This window comes from Mus musculus, chromosome 15, assembly GCF_000001635.26.
Source record: "Mus musculus strain C57BL/6J chromosome 15, GRCm38.p6 C57BL/6J".
Taxonomy (NCBI): Eukaryota; Metazoa; Chordata; class Mammalia; order Rodentia; family Muridae; genus Mus; species Mus musculus.
This window is the reverse complement of record NC_000081.6, coordinates 25,459,553-25,482,198: the sequence shown is the minus strand read 5'-3', so window position 1 is coordinate 25,482,198 and position 22,646 is coordinate 25,459,553. Positions and strand designations below refer to the sequence as shown.

General features: G+C 42.8%; 1 long non-coding RNA gene across 5 annotated transcripts in view; it reads right to left on the bottom strand.

Moving 5' to 3' along the window:
• Window positions 1-850: 850 nt before the first annotated feature.
• The window catches only part of Gm48957 (predicted gene, 48957), a 67,159-nt gene continuing 45,363 nt past the window's right edge, over window positions 851-22,646 (bottom strand). For 2 of the 5 annotated variants that reach the window (NR_168943.1, NR_168940.1), the window contains 2 exons: window positions 12,370-12,648; window positions 851-1,665 (listed from right to left, as the gene is read on the bottom strand). This is a non-coding gene — a long non-coding RNA (predicted gene, 48957). Of the gene's footprint in view, window positions 1,666-12,369; window positions 12,649-17,242; window positions 18,149-20,230; window positions 20,473-22,646 lie in introns of those variants that run through there. The other 3 variants (NR_168931.1, NR_168936.1, NR_168942.1) reach the window with 2 other exon arrangements.

Sequence of the window (22,646 nt, the reverse complement as noted above, 5' to 3'; positions counted from 1 at the left end):
CTACATATTGAGTTCTAGGTTAGATGGTGGTACCCTGTCTCCAAAATCCAACACACACAGACACATATGCACCTGTACACACACACACACACACACACACACACACACACACACACACAGAGAGAGAGAGAGAGAGAGAGAGAGAGAGAGAGAGAAACAGAAACATTGAGAGAGACAGACAGAGAGAAGTAGTATGGGGGGGCTGAGGCTAAGGGGAAAATCTAATAAGGTTGAACCTTTTGGTGCCCCCCCCTTCTTGCCCCTCTTCCTCAGGTGATTCTTATCCTTACTTTGATGTTCATCACGCCCTTGTTAATCTTCATGGTTTAGGATGTGCACTCCTGAAACAATGAGTGATGTTCTATTATCCATTTTAAAATACACAAACAACACTGTATCATGTGTCTCCTTCCTAAGTCTCTTACAGCAGAAAAATTTAAAATGGAAATAAAACATTATTTCCTAGTTAAAAGAAGTTAGCATCATAAATTATGATTAATATGAAGCTACACAAGCAACAATAGAGAAATGGTCTACTTGCCTCATGTTCTGGATTAGGAAGGTAAAAGAGAATTGACAATGAGATACATAATTTCTGTTTAAGTCTAGAGCTTTTGATAAAGACCTGGGTCCAGACTTGTACCTGTGTGACACTGGCAAGCTGTGCATTCTCTGTACCTCAGTCTGCGACACTTAGAGGAACCCTCATACCCAGCTCTGTAACACTCACATAGAGCCTGGGATTTAGTATCTGTACGTTTTGCTTTTAATACTCAAAAATTTAAGTTCAGACTTTTAAGCACCCAAGTTAGGAACAAAGGTAATTAAAAACAATTGACTGAGACTGTTGTTACTGCATTAGATGGCATTTTTAATCTCTACACTGAGAAACAGCAGAGATTTGAGAATGACCTTGATAAGACAGGAAGGTGTTGTTAAAGTATTTGCTGAGTAATTGTAGTGAAAACCTACTGACGAGATCCCACATGCATTACTAGTGTTGCATGGATTGTATTGCTGATGCCACATGAAGTACATCTTGGATGCCCTATGGCCGACATTGCTGTGGGTTGAAGTGAAATGTCCTGCGGAGGCTTGAGTAAATCGTCCTATTTTAGGAGGTCATGGAGTCTCTAAGGCGTGGTATCTTGCTGGAAAAAGTAGGTTACTGGTGGTGGACCTTATAAGTCATTGCCTGAACCAACTGTCTGCTTCCTGGTGTGTCCAGAGGTGAACAAGCAGCCTCCCACTCCCACCTCCACAGGCAAGAGCTGGCTCTGTGCTTATGCCTTATCCACCATCATGGGCTGTATCCCTTGAACTGTAACCTCTTCCTCTTTAGGCTGCTTCCCATCAGACATTGGTCAAAGGGAAGAGGACATGATGACTGCACTCAGATTGGCGTCCCTCTTGCCTCATGGTTTACATGTTGAATTTCTAGCATCCAGTGAAGAGTGGCGTCTTTGGGAGGTATCATAGTAGGGTCAGATTAGATCATACAGGTGGGGTCTTCCTAATGGGGGTCAATGGTACTACAGTGGAGACTGGAGAGAAGGTGGCTCTTCCTTTCTGCTCCTGGCCATGTGAAGATACTAAAGGAAGACTGTTGTGTTCGGCCAGCGGCTCACATGTCTGGGTTCTAGTCTGGAAAGGCATCTTGGAAACCTGGAAGAGAAGAGGGAGCTAGGTGGGCGAGAGAAAGATGTAGCTAAGACAGTCATTCTGATCAAAGCTCAATTTTACTATTCCGACACTCAGTTATGAAGGAGGGGAAGGGGCCCGATTCCCGCCAAATCATCTTGGGGTCCAGTTGCAGAGTGACCACGTGTATGGCTCCGTAACAGCAAGGCGGCAGGCTCCAGCAGTGGGCGTGGCAGAACGATGGAGCGGCAAGCTCCACCCGGATGCAAACAGTGAAACCTGAGCAAACAGGTTTCAGGCTGGGGAGGGGAGGCTACAGAAGACAAAGCTCCTATTTACCCATCAGGAAATGTACCCTCATATCTACTCAAGAGTGTCTTAGACCTACTCCTCAAGACTTCAAGAAATGTCTGTGTTGACAGCATCTAAGTTATGGGGCTTTTGTTACAGCAGCTTCTGCTGATGGATACAGGTGCTGTTAATCGGCATCCCCAGAGATTGAGAAGACAATCAGGCATTCAAGAGAGAACCCAGAGATCCAACTGTAGATCCCAAGCCAGGTGTCACCACTCATACACAGGCACACGCCTGGCAAGTTCCCAAGTTACCTCTCCAAGCAGGCTGTTCACAGTAAATGCAGAAAATGGAAGACCAACCAAGGGAGGCAGTTGTTAGTGGTGCACATGGGCCACCAAAGTTACACACTTCAGTGAGCATTGTGGCCCTTTAGACTGCTACAAGGCACCATCTAAATGACACAATTACTTGCACTATTAACTAAGTGAATGTTCTTCACAGACTTGGTTCTGTGGGGAAAACCAAAAACCAAACCCACCTGGAGTCTGAGAAGCTTGGGTATTGTCTTAGGGTTTCCATTGCTGTGAAAAGACTCCATGACCAAGGCAACTCTTTAAGGGGCAATCTTTAATTGGGGCTGGCTTACAGGTTCAGAGGTTCAGTCCATTATCACCATAGCAGGAAGTCAGCATCCAGGCAAGCATGGGGCTGGAGAAGGAGTTGAGAGTTCTACATCTTCATCCAAAGAAAGCCAGGAACAGACTGGCTCTCAGGTGGTTAGGAGGAGTATCTCATTGCCCATTCCCACAGTGGCACACTTCCTCCAACAAGGCTGCACCTATTCCAACTAGGTCACACCTCTTAATAGTGCCACTCCCCGGGCCAAGCATATTCAAAGCACCACAGGTATTGAAGGCACTTGTTCGATTCCTGTATTCTTCTGACAAGTGTGGTGCTTACCTGAAGTATCATCAGCAAACACACTTTTGGTCTCTTTGTGCTGTTGAATTGAGGAGAAGAAACCAGAGGCACACAAGGAGTCTGAAAGGATGACAGTTGCATGATAACAGTGACAAGAGTTGGGACATTTTGTCTGAGACCAAAGCAGGCGCAGGGAGGTTTACTGACCATCTTTAGGGAAATGAGAAATCCCCATGTAGTCCACGTATGACAGATTTCCATCAGTTTTATGGGAGACAAAATTGGTGGCCACAGACTTGAACTGCAGAGGAGAGAATCTCACAATCAGGGCTAGTTTTCAGTGCAGCAGCTAAAAATGGTCCCTGGGTATTGCTAAAGGAGGAGCTGGCATCTAGAGGGACTAAAGAAAACAAAAACATCCCACTCAGAGACATTCCAAGATCTCTCTAGGGCCAATAGATTAGTTATTCTTTAGATCTAACTTTAAGAATGTAAAAAAGCCACAGGATTTTCTAATTTTCACTGTAACCCAAATAAGCCAGACTTTGCTGCAGATAACTTAGTTTGTTTATCCACTCCTTGATTCCTGGAACTTCTCCTGTCTCTGGATTTTTGTCTCTATGACAAGCCTGAATTTCCTCTCCACTCGGTGTACCCTGGATACTGGAGACAACAGATCTGTCTTCCCTTTCATTATGTCTATCCTCTTGGGACTCATTCTAGTGTGTCACTCAAAGGTGCTCAACTCTTCCCTCTGTTCTTTATATTATCTACTTGGAGGTACTTGATTTTTTTTCATAAGAATTTCTATTCATGAAGGTTTGAATCAGTCAGGTGATGCTTCAACTGTCTGTGTTCACCTGTGGCCACAACATTTACAGTTCATAACATGGAGGCTCTTTGCATTTTATGACCCATATACAGTTTACAACAAGTACCTATGAGGTATAGTTTCTGCCCAAAAAAATGTATGTCTAATCTTATCACTTTGGAAATACATACTGAAGTTCCTCCTGAAATTGTACCACTTTTAAATATAGCACAATATGGTATGATGTGGAATCCATGAGGCTTTCTAGAGCAACCCACTCTCTTAGGGTCTCCATTGCTATGAACAGACACCATGACCCAGGCACCTCATAAATGAAAGCATTTGGGCTAACTTACAGTTTTAGAAGATCTGTCCATTATCATTATGGTGGGAAGCATGGCAGCATGCAGGCAAACATGGTACAGGAGAAACAGAGAGTTCTGCATCCGGATCCAGGAAACTGGTTTTCTTAGGCAGCCAGAAAGGGGCTCTCTTCTTCACTGGGTGAAGCTGGAGCATAGAACCTCAAAGCCCACCCCCACAGTGATGGACTTCCTCCAACAAGGCCACACCTCCTAATAGTGCCACTTCCCATGGGCCAAGCTACATATTCAAACCATCACATCCACCCACCAGGTAAGAGTGGCCCATTTTCTGTTTTGTCCAGCCCATGACCTAAGAATGTAATTTACAATTTGAAACGTTTGAAAACACTTTTTTGTTTGTTTGTTTTTTTTTTTGAGACAGGGTTTCTCTGTATAGCCCTGGCTGTCCTGGAACTCACTTTGTAGACCAGGCTGGCCTCGAACTCAGAAATCCACCCGTCTTTGCCTTCCAAGTGCTGGGATTAAAGGCATGTGCCACTATGCCCGGCCCTTGAAAACACTTTTAAATTTAGGGCCAAATTTCCTAATTTCTGCTACAAAGTAAGCGATGTAGAACCCAGGGGAAAGGGTAGAGAGGCGAAAGGGGGAAAGCCCTGTCTAACTTCTGGGAAGAAATTAGTATGTCTAGAAATGGAAACTCCTCCTGAAGGGAATTAGGCAATTCTCCCACTAAGTATTTGTTACATTTTGCAAGTGATTTTTCTTATGTCATAAGTGTATGTGGGTGTGTGTGTGGTGCTTTGAATGAGAATGCCCCCCCCCCCCAGTGTATTAAACACTTAATCCTCAATTCGTTGAAATTTTGATTAGGAGGTGTGGCCTTGTTAAAAGAGTTATGCCAGTGGTGGTGGCCTTTGAGGTTTCAAAAGCCCACACCATTCCCATTTAGCACTGATACCTCCCACAATTACCAATATCTAACGATAATTTCTATTAAACTTAAGACACAACAGCAGAACCACACAGCAGAGCCCAAACCAACTTACTCACTTTCACAATTGTGAGCTAAATGGAGGATTTCCGTTTGATATCCTACGCATTGAGACACACTGCTAAGCAGCAGAAGAACCGATGAGCGATAAATATCTTTACTCCCCTTTCAGCGCATTTGTTTAATTAGATTTTAAAATGTGGTGCAATGGTATACATTATCTTGTTTTATAATTTGAATTAGAAACAAATTAACTTTTAAAGTATGGTAATCCCCAGTCTCATGGATAGAGGAATCTTCTGTTGCTTTTTATTGTGTTATCCTTGGGAACTATGTTGAGTTAAAAAAAAAAAAAAAACCAAAAACTTGTATTTTTATGAGCCGAAAGCAAAAGAGCTACAAAGCAAACCCTCATAGTTAGGGATTATGACAGTTGGTTTTTTTGATGTCTTTTAATCTAGATACACTTCAAATGAAGGAAAAAATATCAAAGCCACAAGAAAAAAGAATGTACTTTATTCCATCACACATCACCCCCTGCCTGCCTAAACATGCCACCCCAAAATGGTGAAATGTTTAAAATTAAAAGTAGTTTCTCATTCACCCAAGAAAAAACTTTCTAAAGATTGCTAATGTTCTTTGAGACAAGGTTTGAACAGAGTGTACTTTAAGATGTCTATTATCCCATGGGAAACTTGTCCTCAGACAGGTAATGGTGTGACAGACACAAGAGCCACACTTCCGTTATAAACTGTATAATGCATGCATAATTTTGGACATTAAAAGTGTGTTTTCCTAGCAACATACACAATAGCTCTCAGGACCATAAGGAAGATAAATTTATGAATAAGACACATGAGCACACACACACACACACACACACATACACACACATGCACACACACCAGCCAGTTGCTTTTAAGCACCTATAATGTAGTAAACAAATCCTGCCCTAGCCTACCCATGATTTTACAAAGTGCCAGTGGCTTTCTATGGGTCTGTGCAAAGAAGAGCCCCCTGCCCCCATCCCAGCTCCCAAGGAAAACAGAGTATCTGCCTCTAACGCCTGCCTTTCATCTCTATTACATTTAGAAAAAAAAAATGAAAAAATATGTCTCTTTTCTTTTGAAGTTTAAGACAATTTGTTTTGTCTAGTGTCAGAATATTTTCTCAAAGATAGGATTAATCTCATTGTAAATGAATGATATGAGATGGGGTTTGTTTGTTTGTTTGAAATGCCAACACTCCTTACAAAGAAAACTAGTTTTACAAGAAACACAGAAAATACCTTCTCGTTCTATATTGTATTAATGTAGCATAGACAATAACTGTGGCAGTGTGTGTATGCATGGGTGATATGTCAGTGAATAAATGAGAGCCTTCCATTAGGAAGACATGCTCATGCTACCTTTAACAATGGAACTAAGCAACATCTTACAGCGAATCAGAGGCTCGGGCAACAGCACCCTCTGCTAAGTGGGATCTGTCTCGTTAGCAGCCAACTGCCTTGTCTTGAGAGCCTGCTCCTCCTACTCGGTCCTTTGCGTAGGTGTTACGCTGATCTCACTTTAACCTTATTCTTTTCAAAACATGAGTTGTGACAAAAGACTTCTTACTAACCCCGGGACCTAGGTTAACTCAATAGATTTATAACCATCTCTTTCAAAAATAAGGCTGTTTTAACAATCGTGAAAACGATCTGAATCACAAATCTGAGTGTAAATAAAATGAGAATTATTTTGATGGACAGGTAGGTGCTTGTATGCTTTTTGCCTACATAAATATAGACATTCTTCATAAGATGTCTCAGAGATTCAAAGTAGAACACCCACTGTTGGTCTAGAAGTTACTTTCTCAGAGCCTGGAGATGAAGGTGCACTTACTTATAATAGAGCCTATGACCTATGATGTCATTGCGCTCTCTCTCTCTCTCTCTCTCTCTCTCCAGCATGCAGAAAGATTGCCCTCACCATGTTGGGGCTTAGGAAATATCTTTAGAGATTTAAGAGCCAATCCGTGTCTGCCCTCTGCTCCCTAATCTCTTTCTTCACCATCCTACCCCAAGGTAAGCCAGAAATGTGAATTCTTCTTTTCCTTTGGAAGCCATAGCAACCAGAGCCCCCTTTCCCCTAAAGCCCTTCCCTGACCTTTCCCTGTCTTGGAGCTGGTTGCAAAGAAACTCTGTCTTCTATGACTACTAGTCTAGAAGAGATTTATCTAACCTTCAGGAAGAAGGGAATCTGCACAGGGAGGCTGAGGAGAATCTAAGCAGACAAGCCTTGCTGGCTTCCTATTCAATCCTTCAGGCCCTTTCTGTCCTGTTCTGCCCATACACTAATTAATGCCTGCCCTCTGCTCAGTTAAGCCATGAACTCTGACAAGTCACTCTGGTCAACAGGAAGACTCTAGTGTTGTGCAAAACTGTAATGGAATAACTATGTTATACCATCTGTTTACCTGGCTTCCTGTTAGGTGTACTGGACATACCTACTCAGTTATGATTCCTACTTTTCCTCACTCTGTATCCTCTCAAGGGGAAAAGGCAATGAATTATTTTCTCATAGTGACCTACAGAGATTGCAGATCTGTGTGGGTCTTGGCTGTGGGTAACAAAATCCAACACATCTGAAAGGTTTGGGAAGCAATCAGGTGACATGAGGCAGTAGACATTTTAAAAAAGATTTATTTATTATTTTCATGTGTGTGGGCTTCCATGGTCCTGTGGAGGTTAGGAGAGGAAGTTGTCCTGTAAGTGGAGTTATCAGGACTTGTGAGCCACCATGTAGCTGGTGGGACAGAACCAGGTCCTCTGCACACACAGTCTGCACTCCTAGGTGCTGAGCCATCTCTCCAGTCCCAAGGCAATAGACTTTTGAAAAAGCAGATTGCTGACCTAAAAAAGCAGGGGTCAGAGCTTCTCATACAGTGATTTGTGTTGAGAGTTTCCTCTGGGCCCTTGGGACCCAAGGCGGAAAGAGGATTTTCTTTTTTTTTTTTTGCAAGAAGAGCTAGATCTACCAGTCCAGTGCTTCTCTGTAATCTGTCGGCATTTTCTCTAGTTTGCCTTACTCTAGGTAGCTAGCCACAGAACACATAAATGCACGTGAACTCACCCACCGCTGCACACCCATGCAGGAAAGATGCAGCTCAATTGGGAAGTATTTACTGAGGGCCTCCTGTGGGAAAGGCATGGGTTTCGGTCCTGGATGTGATGGCACACTTGACTTCCCTGTAGTGAGTCCAGCTCCCTTTGAGACTACATGTGTTTGCATTTTCCTCTTATTTCAACACAAAAGGACACGAGTCTATGAGTCACAACAGAAGTGAGTTAAGTATCTTATATTTAAGGGTGTAAATGATAATTTAAGGACACTCCTGCTGGATTCGGTGCTTCTTTATGTTCAGGAGTTCCTGGGAGAACCAAAATCTGCACACTCACATTTTCTTCTATAAAATGGTACAGTGTGTGCCTCTCACCTACACACATCCTCTCATACACGTTAAATCATCTCTAGGTTGCATGCGACTCCTAGTCCAATATAAAATGCTACGTATTAATATAGTCACTGTAGGATATTATATATGGAATAAAAATTAATGTAAGAGCAAGCCTGTACAACTCAGGACAGGCAATTTACTTCTCTGTGTTCTCAATCTGTGGATGTGGTGTGTACAGTAAGGTTGCAGATAGGCATTTGCTGGGATGATGTAACACTGTAATTTGTGAGGCATCTGCTAAAATGATGTAGGGGTTAACTTTGAACCAGTTTCAGGTCATTGTTATCTAGTTTTATTTAATGATTGACTTCCAGGTATGTTAATCATTACAGTAGCTTTTGTTGGAGACTGCTTCTAGTGCTTTGATTCAATCGGGAAACTTTGTGTCCAAATGCTGAAGGTCCTTGTAACCAATTGGTTTTTGATCAATCAATAAAGATGCCAACAGCTAATGGATGGGCATGGGTCAGGGCATGGGCACAAAGCAGGACCCTTAGAGTTGTATGGGCAGGATGTAGAGAGGAACAGCAGAATCGCTATGAATCCGGGTAGAATGATGGGTTGCAGGAGCGGCAGGAGATAAAGCCAACCAGCCATGTGAAATTTTGGGTAAGTGGCCACTGGGAGTTCCAACTCCGCATGAGTAGGCAAGCTAGTTCCCTGTCCTTCAGCACCTAGCAGAAGGTGTTCATTCTGCATCCTATAAACTATGACATTGGATGAATCAGGTTCCATTCATTCAGTGGCCCTTCATACCCTTGTGAAGGAGATTAAATCTTTTTATTAATGTCTCAGTCCACTTTATGTCACTCTAATAAAATACTTAAGACTAGGTAAATGCATAAATAGCTGAATTTATGAATGTAGGGAGAGCCAACATCTGCTCAGTGTGTGATGAAAAAAAGCCTTCCACTGCTTCAAGAGCTGGGATAGGGTAGGTATCATGTGTGGAGACAACAATCTCAGCAACTGTGCTTCTCCCTGCAAAGCCTCTAGCATCATCATCTGGGCCTCACATTTTAAATATCCCATTTCCAAATACCATCAACATATTTGGGGGACTATGTCTAACATGTAAATTTGTGGTACACACTCAAAACACAGCACTTAGTATTTGGGGGACTGGTATTTTGGAAAGGAAGGAATAAGAGAGGGAGACTTAGAACGGGGACCCAGTCCTCACAGAAGCCTCACAGAGCTGAGAACAGAGAACCCTTGAGGCTGGGGCAGCCCTGCAGAGCTGATTCTGCCTGGTATGTACACCTCAGTGTACGCCAGTCTCAGGATGTGGACATCCCGGGATGACATAGGAGTCGAAGCGCAGAGGTTCCCTGTGACCTTCCGAAGGGGCAGGCACTGGAGGGTGTGAGTCTGTTTAGCAGGAAGGTTTTGCTCCTGGAGGGGAGTCTGTGATCATCCTCCCGAGACTCCTACCTCCATCTGAGCTGGTGATTATTGGTTCAAAATGTTCTACATTAACCGCGCATGCTGCAGAGAGCATAGGGTGAATCCAGATTAGAAGTTGCTGCCGAGCAGATTCCTCTTTGAAAACAATCCCAGACAGAAAATAGGTATTTTTTTAAAGGCCATCCTGCTGGTTGCCAATGCTGTCTACTTTGCTAGAAAATAGAAGTTATGAATGAAATCAGGGGCCTAAGATATTTTTAAAAAGCACAATAACATCAGAGTATGAATATAACTATTATTGGTTTCTTAACCAATATTTCTACACATTTGTATATTACACATAGGTTTTAAAGTGTTTTATACATTATATGATATAAAGGAGAAACCTTTATATCTATAGCCAGATAGTGATGCACGTCTTTAATCCCAACACTCAGGAGACACAGGCAGGCAGATCTCTGAGTTCGAGGCCAGCCTGATCTACAGAACAAATTTCAGGATAGCACGGAACAGTCAGAGAGACTCTGTCTCAAACAAAACAAAACAAAACAAAACAAAACAAAACAAAACAAAACAAAACAAAACAAAACGTTGAGACAAAAAAAGGATAAAGGTGTCCTTGCCTCTGAGGCAGCTGATATCTGAGGCAGAGTTGAGGTCTAGGACCAACCCAGCAGCTCCTCTCCAGGTCTAGGTTACACGTACCCAGCAAGCAGGGCCCTGAGTTTCCTGTCTCACTGGAATCCTGTCTTTCTCCTTTGGCATCACTCGGAGATTTTCACCCAGACTTGCTCAAACTGTACCGCATCTGGGGGGTTCCTCCCTAGTTCATACTTTTCTCTATGTCCTTCTTGGTTATTGGGAACCTCCTGTCCTTTTCATTGTGGGGACTTTTTCATTAACCTTCCACAGCTCTGTAGGCCTCAGCCAGGGACTCGACTTTTCTGTTTAGACCCATTCAAGTGAAGGTTGCTTCTTTTCCTACACGAACCCGGGAGGGGAATCAAGATCGCCTTCCATCTCCATCTCTCCTGTGAGAAAAATCCTCTTGGTTTTGAGTCATGTTGCCCACTTGTGTGATCTTACCCTGCTACCCATTAAAGGATTTCTGCTGTCTGCCGGACTTCTGATTCCTCAGCTAGCAGAAAGCCTTGAGGACTTGGTTCATGATCTCTGTCTCTTGGTTGACATCTGTGACCTTTAAGGCCAACTGGACATCCATGGAGACAATACACACATAGTCTCTGACCCTTCTTTATCTCAGAGCCATCAGCATTTGTGTCCACTTCACTTTAGCATGTTAGTCTCTTCATAACTCTGAATTAGCCATCTCTGCACTAGTGTGACAAACACTTGACTTAAATGTATACATACATACATTCAGAAATAGATTAATCTGTTCATAAGGTCCGAGCCACCGTGACCCAATGACCTCTCAAAGGACCCGCTGTAGAACCCTGCTGCTTGGAGACTGTACTGACTGTGTGCCAGCCCCTGGTTAAGTGCTTTCTTTCATGAGAAAGATGGCCTTGGTCATGGTGTCTCTTTACAGCAATAGAACAATGATTAAGATACTGCCTGGTTTTCTAAGCTATCCTCATCTCTTCCCAGGGTTATAGAAATAATCTCCCCATTGGTTTATCGTGCTATATTGAGCTCCTTTATCTCATCTCCAAGCTGTCAAAAAACAAAACAACAACAACAACAAAAAACCAAACAAACAAACTGAACTATGACTGTAGTCCTGGGTGTTCCCATCCTCGGCTTACCTTTAAAATTCTTAAAAGCCTCCAAGTGCTATAAGGGATCAGATGGGACCCTCTGGCCTGGCTTGTAAGGTCTTATCTGGTTTGGGACAGCTGTGCCTCTGGCTTCATCTTTTACCACAACTTAACTCACTGGTTGTGTGCTAGCCACAAAGGCTGTGGTCCTGGGACTTTCAGCATTCCCAGGTCAATGACTCCTTACATTGTACAGTTAATCCTGATCTTGTTAAAGAGAGTTAGTGACTGTCCTTGGTGTACTAGAGACGGACTCTGTAAAAACTCATGGTATTCTCTACCTATCACCGAGCAGAGCTCCTGAACAGAGCATTTGAGTTATAGACTGCACAAATTCAGGGACTTTGCTTGCCAAATGGCACACATAATTAGTGTAATTAAACCCCCTGATCCTGCTTTTAAACTAGTTCTCTTCTCTTTCCTGTCAGGGATCATGGGGAAAGGCCGGTAAGGTCTAAGGATGTAACGATCGGAATTTGTGAGGCTGGAAAGCTGTGCTCACTCAGGTGGGATGACGTGAGGACAAGGGCAAACGGACTCAGATGTTTGAGTATGATACAGCGGCTTAAGAAACAAAGTCAGGTAATGTCCTGGGATTAAGTGGAATGACTATATGGGACAGAGGGCGTTGGCTGGGATTGGGAATTGGCAGATAGCGTGTGAGCAGGAAGAGGTAAGAAACAGCCCATCACTTACACAGGAATATCCGAAGCACAGGTCAGGCTTTGTAAGTAGAGTCGAGGCTCCCCCATGCCTTCATGTAACTGCTGACAGTCGCCAGCAGCGGGGATTTCTAGAGCCAATCTCCCAGAGGTCTTTGCAGCGGTGCACAGCGAAGGGAGTCAGTGCTGGTGTTTGGTTTCTTCCCCTACATCACTGTGTCAGAGCTTCGTCAGTTCTTGGGTTGTATCTTTGGAGCTTAAATCACCAGTATTTTATCTGGCACCTGGCCCACGATGGCTCCTCCACTCCTCCCTGGCCAGCAGGAGAAAAGGAAGTAAAGTTTACCTATGGGTTACGCAGCCGTGCCGGACCCGGCAGGGGCACTTGCCAAGGGCCTGGCATTTTCTATAGACTGGTCTTAAATCATGTGATTTTGTCCTAAGCTTGGGTAGGATAAAAATCACACAGGAGAGCACAGACGCAGTGTGAGGTAACCTGCCAGAAGCCACTTAGCTCAGGAGAGACCCCTGCAGCCTGCGGTCCTGCTCTGAAACTGTCTCTCACAGGGCTCGCCTCTTTCCCATCTCTTGGGCCTGCCGTTTTAATCTGCAGAAGGCTGAGGACTTAAAATTTGGTTCCTGTGCAGTTTGTGTCTAGGACCCAGCCCATCTCAGTGAGTTTCTTTTTAACTGCTTTCCCTTATAAGAAATTTCTGGTTTTTTGTGTGTGTCGGGAAGCCCCGTTTGTTTGTAAAGATAACCTCCAAGAATTCCCTCAGTCCTGGTGGGTCTCCTTCAGGGAGACATTCCACTTCACTTCGCCTGGCCAGCACTAGCTCTTGCTAGTTTCTTCCCTCTGACCTGGGGAGGTTTCTAACCGACCATTTCATCCTTTTATTTAGTTATTGCTTTGGAAGAGTGATGTTACATACACCTGATTTGGGGGTAACAGTTTTCAAAGGTTTAGCATAAGACACTACCGCCCCCCCCCCAACTTCATTTGTTTTAAGAACAGGGTATAATTTAATTTTCTCCAGCTATGCTTATTTCTTCATTGACTTTTGTGAATTGGGCAATTTTATGTTTGCTTCTCCTTTGCCATCGTAGCCCCAGAGTTGAATATTTGTATTTGGTCTAGAAACACTCAGTTTGCATCTCCTTCTTACTTAGCTGTACTTCCCTATAACCTGTGGTGAGACCAGAATGACAGAGTAACCGCAGAGGGGCCTGAAGTCTTCTGGTGAAAAACAAAGGAATTCACACCTGGCTTGCATTTCCTGAGGGTCTCATAGGAGTTAAGGTTTTGTTTTTTTTTTTCTCTAGATCCCCAGCAGACTTCTAAACACACACACACACACACACACACACACACACACACACACACACACACACACATTTTTGGAGTGCAATTAATAAACAAGAGCTTTGATTTTTTTTTTTTTTCAATTCTTGCTTTGAGAGAAAGAGAGAAAACAGGCATTGTGTCCAATTTGCTCTGTATCAACAAGCAGGGCCAACATGCAATTTCTTCTCAGATTTACATCTTGAATACTATTTAGTTTTTTTTTTTTTAAAAAAAAAGAATCTTTTTTTTTTCTCCACTCCTGGTCTCGTCTAATTCTGTAGCTCCTTGGCCTCAGAGCCTGTGAATTTCTCGTGAACGCCTTGTCTTCATAGCAGTATGCAGGATTCTCAGCTTGCCCCTTTTTCCTAAAATTAGAACCGTGTGACGTTACAATAATTTAGACCACACTTAAATGTTAAGGCTGAGAAAGTCCAGTTTCTCTCTGTCTCCTAACATTCCGTTCCATTTGTTTTTCTAAGTGACCTGAAGAGGATGCGGTTGGTCTAGCTTTAGTTTCCAAGCTGGGGTTGGTAGACTTCCAGCCGCAGTATTGGACAGTTTTTTGCTTAGAGGTTACAAAGTAGAAGCAGTTTCCTAAGACCAGGCAAAGTTCTGTTTGAAAGTAAGATTTTGTAGTCACAATGGGGTGAGCCTCAGTGGCTGGGGTTCTAATCAAATGAATTTTAGTCCCCAGGTCCATGAATCATTTACACGTGTGAGGCTCCACTCCTTAATTCTTAGTTTAGGGAATGTGGTCTCTGAGTTAGTTTTCTAGATTTGCTATAGCTGAATATGACATATTGGTGATGGTGGTGGTGGTGGTGGTGGAGGGGCTTAAAATGAAAATTTATCTTATAGTTGTGAATGCCGCAAACCAAGATCAAATGTGTCCGTAAGATTGGTCTCCTCTGAACCTGCCCTCTCTACTTTAGATTCCTGTCTCCTTTGTACCCTTACATGGGCTCTCACCTCTTTCTTAGCATTCTCTTGTGGTGAGAGCACCAGTTATAGCAGATTAATGTCCTGCCCGAGGCTGTATTGGATTATATTCCTTCTTTAAAAGCCCTGATCTCCAAATATAGTTAATCAGGGATTCTGGGGGGTTAAAATTTTTTTAACATCTCAATTGTAGAGACATCCAATTTAGTCCATAACAGCATACAATCACACGTGGGTACGTGTCTCTCTTTCAGTGCTTGCGAGTGTGTGTGTATGTGTGTATTAACCCCTAGCTTTGTGTGTGTGTGTGTATATATGTGTGTATATGTGTGTATGTGTGTATTAACCCCTAGTTGTGTGTGTGTATTAACCCCTAGTTGTGTATGTATGTGTGTATGTATGTGTGTGTATGTGTATGTATTAAGCCCTAGTTGTGTGTGTGTATCAACCTCTAGTTGTATATGTATGTATGTATTAACCCCTAGTTGTGTGTGTATTAACCCCTAGTTGTATATGTGTATATGAATTAACCCCTAGTTGTGTGTGTGTGTATTAACCCCTAGTTGTATATATGTGTGTATGTGTGTATTAACCTCTAGTTGTGTGTGTGTTTGTATGTGTGTGTATGTGTGTGTATTAACCCTAGTTGTGTATGTGTGTATGTATTAACCCCCAGTTGTGTGTGTGTGTGTATTAACCCCTAGTTGGTACTTGGGCCTAAACTTCAGATCATCTGGAAGTGCTAGCTTTCAGCACTATAATAGAATACTTGAGATAATCATTCTATGAAGAGAGAAGATTTGTTTTCTCTTAGTGTTTTGGAGGCTCCCGTCTATGACTTGTTGTTTGGTCCATTGATGAAGTAGCATATAATCCCATATAATTATGGGAATGCTGTTGGCACATCCTGAGCCAGGAAGCAAAGATGTAGAAAGGAACCAAAGTTCACAGTCCCCCTTATAGTTGAACTCCCAGGGACTTAAGAAACCCTTAGAGAGGAATTTTAAACTCCTTTAAATGGGCTGTTGGGGGCACTCAATATCCAAACTACAGCACTGACTCAATTCAGTGTGGATTGTTAATAACAATCCCTCTGCAGCAGATGGGGGCAAATAGAGAGATCCACAGTCAGACATTACACAGAGATACTAGAACTTGGAACACTCAGCCCTAAGTGGGATGTCACCATCAAATCTTTCTCGTCAGGGAAAAGAGTTCAGGGGTCCCCATGGGGAGAAGTGTAAGAGCCACAGGGAATGGAGGACACCAAGAAAACAAGGCTCTCTAAATCAATATGATGGATGCTTGTATGACCTTCCAGAGACTGATGCAGCATGCACAGGGTCTACATGGGCCTGCACCAGGCCCTCTACATTTATAGAGTGACTTCCAGTGTAGTGTTTTAATGGTAATCCTGAGTGTGGGAACCAGTGGGTTTCTGATTCTTGTGCTTTCTCTTGGGTCCTTTCCTTCCGTTGATTGGTCTTATGTGACTTTGGCTTAATAGTAGTTGTTTTATCTTATTGTATATATATTTTTTTATGACTGAATGGAAACCTAGCCATAAGGGTAAAGGTTAACAACTGACCTGTCATTTATATCTGCTGGGAGAGGGAAAGTTAGTTTTTGCCAATGGAACGAGGACACTGGGTATATTAATGACTCCAAGACAGGCCTTATGTTCAGGAGTAGTTGATCAACATAATGGAATCCACAAGTTTGTTTTTTGCATGCTTTTATTTGGTTACAGTTTGGTGTTTTGTTTTGTTTTTGTTTTTGTTTTGGGTATTACTTTGTTTTCTTGGATTGAGGAATCTCTTGTATTAGTTTTTTCATTTTGTTTTGCTTTGAAAAAGAACTTAAGGTTGGGTGGATAGTGACAGTGAGAGGATTTAGAAGGACTTGGGGGAGGAGAAGAATATGATGAAATATATTTAAATTTAAATTTTGTTTTGAATAATAAAATATATAATAGAAAACGAACAACGAAATAAGTAAAGGCAGAGGGATTGATACTCAACCTAATACCACAAAAGCCCAAGGACTGTTTTAATCACATGAAAACACTAAAAATAAGTAAATTAATGTTACTATATATCAAATATAAGAATCGTGTGTGCTGGTGGATAATAGTTTTGATCAACAGTTGCAGAATATTAGCTTACCTGTCTTGCTGTTCTATTTGTTGTGAGGAAACATCATGATCAGGGTAACTTTTAAAAGAAAGCATTTAACTGGGGGCTTGCTTATAGAGGGCTAGTCCATTATCATCATGATGGGATATGTGGCAGCAGGCAGGCAGGCATGGGGATGGAGAAGTAGCTGAGAAATCACATCTGACCCAAAATTGCTAGGAGAGAGAGAGAGAGAGAGAGAGAGAGAGAGAGAGAGAGAGAGACTGGGCCTGCCATGGGCTTTAGAAAGCTTAAAGCCCACCTCTAGTGACCACATTCTCCAAGATGGCCAGACCTCCTAGTCCTTCCCAAATAGTTCCACTAACTGGGGACCAAGCACTCAAATGTATGAGCTTATGAGGGCCACCTCATTCAAACCACCACATTCCAATCATGATTACCTAAATTCTTAGTGTTCATTAAATAGTTAAAACTTACCAAGTAATGTGTTTTTTTTAATTAAACATTTTTATTAGATATTTTCTTTATTTGCATTTCAAATGTTATCCCCTTTCCTGGTTTCCCCCAAGTAATGTGTTAATATTTGTTACTCCTTTTAAAACAATCACTTTGCTTAATTGAGGGTACTTCTGTCCTTGAATCATTTGTCGCTTAGTGTGTCAACCGGGAGGAGATCCAGATACAGTGGAGTCACATACAGAGTAAGCCCAACGTCAACAGGGTATTCCCACCCTTGTCTGAGAGCTAGATTAGATCTACTCAACTCTCCCGGCCTGGAGACCACAGAAGGTCAATGCTATTGTCAAATTTCCTGCGCATACCTGTCCTGACTAGTAACTTCGACTTTCGTCCTCCAGCATCTGCTGAACTTTTGTTCTCCACTCTGTCTTGCAACTGTTCCTTTATTCTTTCCTTGGATTCAACCCAAAGTTACATGATAACTCTGATTATTTGTTCCTTCTAATAAAATACACTGTGCACAAGGGGCTTGAGCAATGGCTCAAGTTAAGGACACTTCCTGTACTTGCAGATGACCCAGGTTCTGTTTCTAGTACCTATGTGGTCTCCCACAACCATCTATAATTTCAGTTGCTTAGGATCCAAAGCCCTCTTCTGGCCTCCTGGGCTGACCTCAGGCATGGGAACCTATGCAGAACCCACACGTGCACACATGAATCAGCTGGGATTTTGCTAGTTGTCTGATGACCAGGAAGGTTATGCCACAAAGGTGTAGAGAAATTAATCCAAAATTGAGAGACAGAAACAGAGAAGTGTCTCGGGCATAGAGCTTCTTGCGCACAGGCCTGGAGACTTGAGCTCACAAGGTAGAGGAGAGGACCTCCTCTTAGGAGCTGCCCTCTGTCCTCCACGCGTACCGGCACTCACAAACATGCCTATAACATACAGAATAAATAAGTCAGTAATAAAGTAATGGACTCCCCCATTCCTTAAGACATCACGTGGATATTCTCACCCATTCTATTTCACTTCCTCACTATTTTGAGAACTATTTGTGACTCCTTTCCCCTTCCTGACTTCTCTGCTCTCCTCTTCCTCCTTCACTCCATCCATCTAACTACCTACCAGTGACCAAAAATAACTGCCAATTACCCAGAAGCCTTTCATGAACTAAAGGAATTCTATCTTGTTGGCTGCTTCCATGCTCCACCCTTTACCCAAACATAAATCCATTTCTGGGAACTGGTGGGAATAATAGTGAGTTTCCTTAGCTGGGTTGGCAAGCAAACAAACAAACGGAAAGCTAGCATCTGCATAAGAGAGATCTGCATGAATCCTTTGAAAATTTAGTGAGGCTGTGACTTTGTAAGGGTTTGGGACACAGAAGGAAGTGACTTTTAACCTGGGTCTCAAAAGATAAAGGAGAAGTTAATATGTGTTTATAATTTCAAGACAGATAGTCATATTTTGGAGTTTGTTTTAGTCAGGGTTTGTATTCCTGCACAAAATATCATGACCAAGAAGCAAGTTGGGGAGGAAAGGGTTTATTCAGCTTACACTTCCACATTGCTGTTCATCACCAAAGGCAGTCAGTACTGGAACTCACACAGGGCAGGAACTTGGAGGCAGGAGCTGATGCAGAGGCCATGGAGGGTTGGTGCTTACTGGCTTGCTTTCCTTGGCTTGCTCAGCTTGCTTCCTTATAGAACCCAGGACTCCCAGCCCAGGGATGGCACCACCCACCATGGGCCCTCCCACCCTTGATCACTAATTGAGAAAATGCCTTACAGCTGGATCTCATGGAGGCATTTCCTCAAGGGAGGCTCCTTTCTCTCTGATAACTCCAACTTGTATCAAGTTGACACACAAAAACCAGCTAGTACAGAGTTATAGACCATTTTGATGCTTACAAAAGCAGGAGCAGGTTTGATGGTATAAAATAACCATCGTTGATCAGGAGTAATCATGTAGGCTGAACGTTCTCATGAGGATAACCGGGTTATTACTCCTATAGGCGAACATGGAGGTGGGCAGGGGAAACAGGTGTAATTACTGAAGCAAGGAATGCTAGGAGCCTGGGTAGTTAGCAGCAGAGGGAAAAGGTAGACTGAAGAGACTTCTCTGTGGTGGTGTGGGAAGGGGGTGGCCGGTGCGCGTGGGCATGAGGGAGAGGACGAACGAGCGTACTTGTGAGGTGCGGTGCAGAGAGCAAAGCCTGCTGGTGCCACTGATGGGGAGGTGGCCGCTGATGAGCAGCAGGGACTGAACCATGGAAATGAAGTGCCACGGCATATGTTGGGGTGCAGGTGGGATCTGTTTGGATTTATGAGTCGTAGACTTCTCCAGCTGGGGCCAGTTAAGAGCTACCCATTTCCCACCTGTCAGATGACAGGACTTCCCCTTCCCAAATTCATGTCTTCCTCTCCACTCCCTTCCTCTCTCCTCTTCCCCCCTCCTCCCCCTCCCTCCTTCTCCTCCTTCATAAATCACTGACTCCAATTAGTACTTCCCAAAGGCTTGTGGGTGTGGGGCCAGCCACTGGGAACATGTGCAACTTACTCAGGACCAAAAATAATTGCCAATTACCCAGAAGCCTTCTTGCTTTTTTTTTTTCCCTCTTTTTTTTATCTTTTTTTTAAACCTAGGTTCTGGTGATCCAGCTCGAGTTCAAGGCAAACAAGCATGTTATTCACTGGTCTGTGTATGTGTGTGCAGTGTGTGCACATGTTTGTGTGCAGGTGAGTATGGATGCACATGTGTGCACAAGCACATGGAGTCCAGAAGTTGGCTTCTGTGCCTTCCTTAATTGCCCTTCTCCACCTTATATTTTGATACCGCATCTCACTGGACCCAGAGTTCGTCAATCCTGTTAGGCTGGCTAATGAGCTTCAGAGATCTGCCCTTCTCTTACCCTTCCCCCCCACCTCCCACCCCCACCACCCCGTGCTGCTTTTTGCATGGCTGCAGGAGAATCTCTCTCTTGCTTATGCAGACACCCATAATAACTGAGCGCTCACCTTGCATTTTTGAGGCAGGGACTCTCAGTAACATGGAACACATCAAGAAGAAGAGGATGGCTGACCCAGGAGCCAGGGACTGGACTGTTTCTGTGCCCATGCCCAGCTTCTGTGTGTTCTGGATATTGAATGTGGGTCCTCATGTTTGAGCTGTAAGCATTTTACTGAGTAAGGTCTCTCTGCAGCCATGCATCTGTTTAATCTCTGTGTATATGTTTATCTCTGTAGCCAGGTCTGAGGCCCTGTGGGCAAAAGCAGAAATCTGGAGTGGCACTGTTATTACTTCAGAGTAAAAACTGAAGACCACAATTGCTGGAGAGCAGACGGGATCTTAGTTATGATCTCTTATTATTTCAGAAATGTTAATGTGGTGGCTGTTTTGAATGGGGATCTCCCAAGTTGCAAAGTAGACTTGTACCCCCAAATGAATTGAGGAAATACAAGAGAAAATCAAGTGCATGTGTGTTCTTTGATTTAAAAAGAAAATAGGAAAGATGTTAACTTTGCTGGGTTTTGATACAGGCCTTGAAATTAGAGGGTATACATGGATAACTTATAAATAAACATCATTCAGGAAATGCCTGCTTAGAAGTATTTGAGAGATAAGGACACAGGATCCAAGAAGGGTTGAGTTTACTGGAGTCTCAGAGGCAGAAGCTGGCAGGCTAGATAGAGGCAGGTAGGGTTCCCAATAATAGGGGTGTGGGGGTTGAGGGCAGCGAGCTCTAGGGTTAGGAAGGTGCATAGGAAGGAAGTTACAGAAGCAGTCATGAGTGATGGGTTGTTAGTGAGTCTTTGATGGAGCCCTTCCCCTTTCATGAAAAACTTCATGTCCTACACGTTCACAAAGCTGCCATTTTTTTCATGTTACTGCAATACATTTCACCTGACTAGATGTTCTCTCTGTCTCTGTCTCTGTCTCTGTCTCTGTCTGTCTCTCTCTCTCTCTGTGTGAGAGAGAGAGAGATATTAGGATTCAGCATTTCATACGGAAGAGTTTGCTTTTTTATTCGTGTTGTGCTCTGTAGGAAATTCAATACAAACAGTATGTTGGCAACAACATATTCAATAGTCATTAATTCCTTACTCAAATATTGTATGGAATTTATATTGTAAACACAAAAGAGTCACTTGTTAAGAGGAGCTTTTGTAAAACCATAAGTGTGCATAAATGAGGAGCAACAATTGTTGCCCAGTGGAATCTTAGGTTACAAGTGAGAAAAGTTACCTCCGATGACAAGATTCCCCGAACTCTTGAGACAACATGTAAAGAGACACCACTATGTGGTTTGTTGGAAATTATTCTTGAAGGTAGATGTTTGCTTTCATAGCTAAGTAGTTTATGGTCTTTGAAACCTATGAGCTGATAAAATGTTATCCAAATCCTTTATTGTTCCTCTTTCAGTCTGTCTTAGCTATGTTCTTTTTCTTTTTAGTCATTTGAAGCTTTGGCCCCAGTAAGTTAGGAGCTATAATCTAAGTGTTATGTTACATGCGTTGCTAGCTCAAAAAGAGAAGACGTATTTTTGTAGGAGAGTGTATTCTTGAACTTTCTTGGAAGAATAAAATAATAATGCATTATTCAATACTAAGGAATATGGGCTCTCGAGGCCAACCTTAGGATTGCAAATCAGTTTGGTAATTACTGGGGTGGGTCATTGGTTGAAGACTGGTATTTGTAATTCATGTGGTAATTAAAGTCGCTGATAAATATTCATAACTGACAAAGTACAATCAGAGTAAAAATTAACCTTAAAAGCTATTTTCCCTTGCCAAAACTGTGAGTCAAAATTAGCCATAAAAAGTTATTTTAAACGCATTTCCTTTGGGACATGTCGGAATGCTGACTATTCAACAAACAGAAGCTGTATAAAGAAGCTTTTGGGTCTCATGATCTGGCTGAAGGATTGCAGGAACAGCTGCTTATCTCATGAATGGAATTTCCTGTTAATCTTCTTGTAGGCTAATTGTTCATCAGAAGCATAACAAACGTCAACAAATATCGCAGACCGTCTCGAGTTTTAGTATTTTAGAGACAGCAGAATAGTTTGGATGTTTAACTTGTTTTGTGACTTCGAAATCAGCAGCAGGGTCTTTAGCTTTTGTCACAAGGACTCCTAGAAGGATTAACTTACTCAGAGGGCAGCTTGGCTTGGAAGCCCTCTCTCCTTTTCTTCTACAACATGTGGCTTAAGAGAGAAAAGAACACTGGAACTTCAAACAGTCTCGAGCACCTTTGTTTTGGATGGGCTTCACATACTTCTCATCCCGTGTGCATGTGGAAATAAATTTTCTTAGGATTAAAAAAAAGAAAAATGCTTCAAACGGACCCTTAGATTCTTTGGCAAGGACCACAAAGAAAGCTCTTGTCAGATGTGAGTTGCTCTGGGTGGGTGAAGATCTGAGGTAGGAAGTA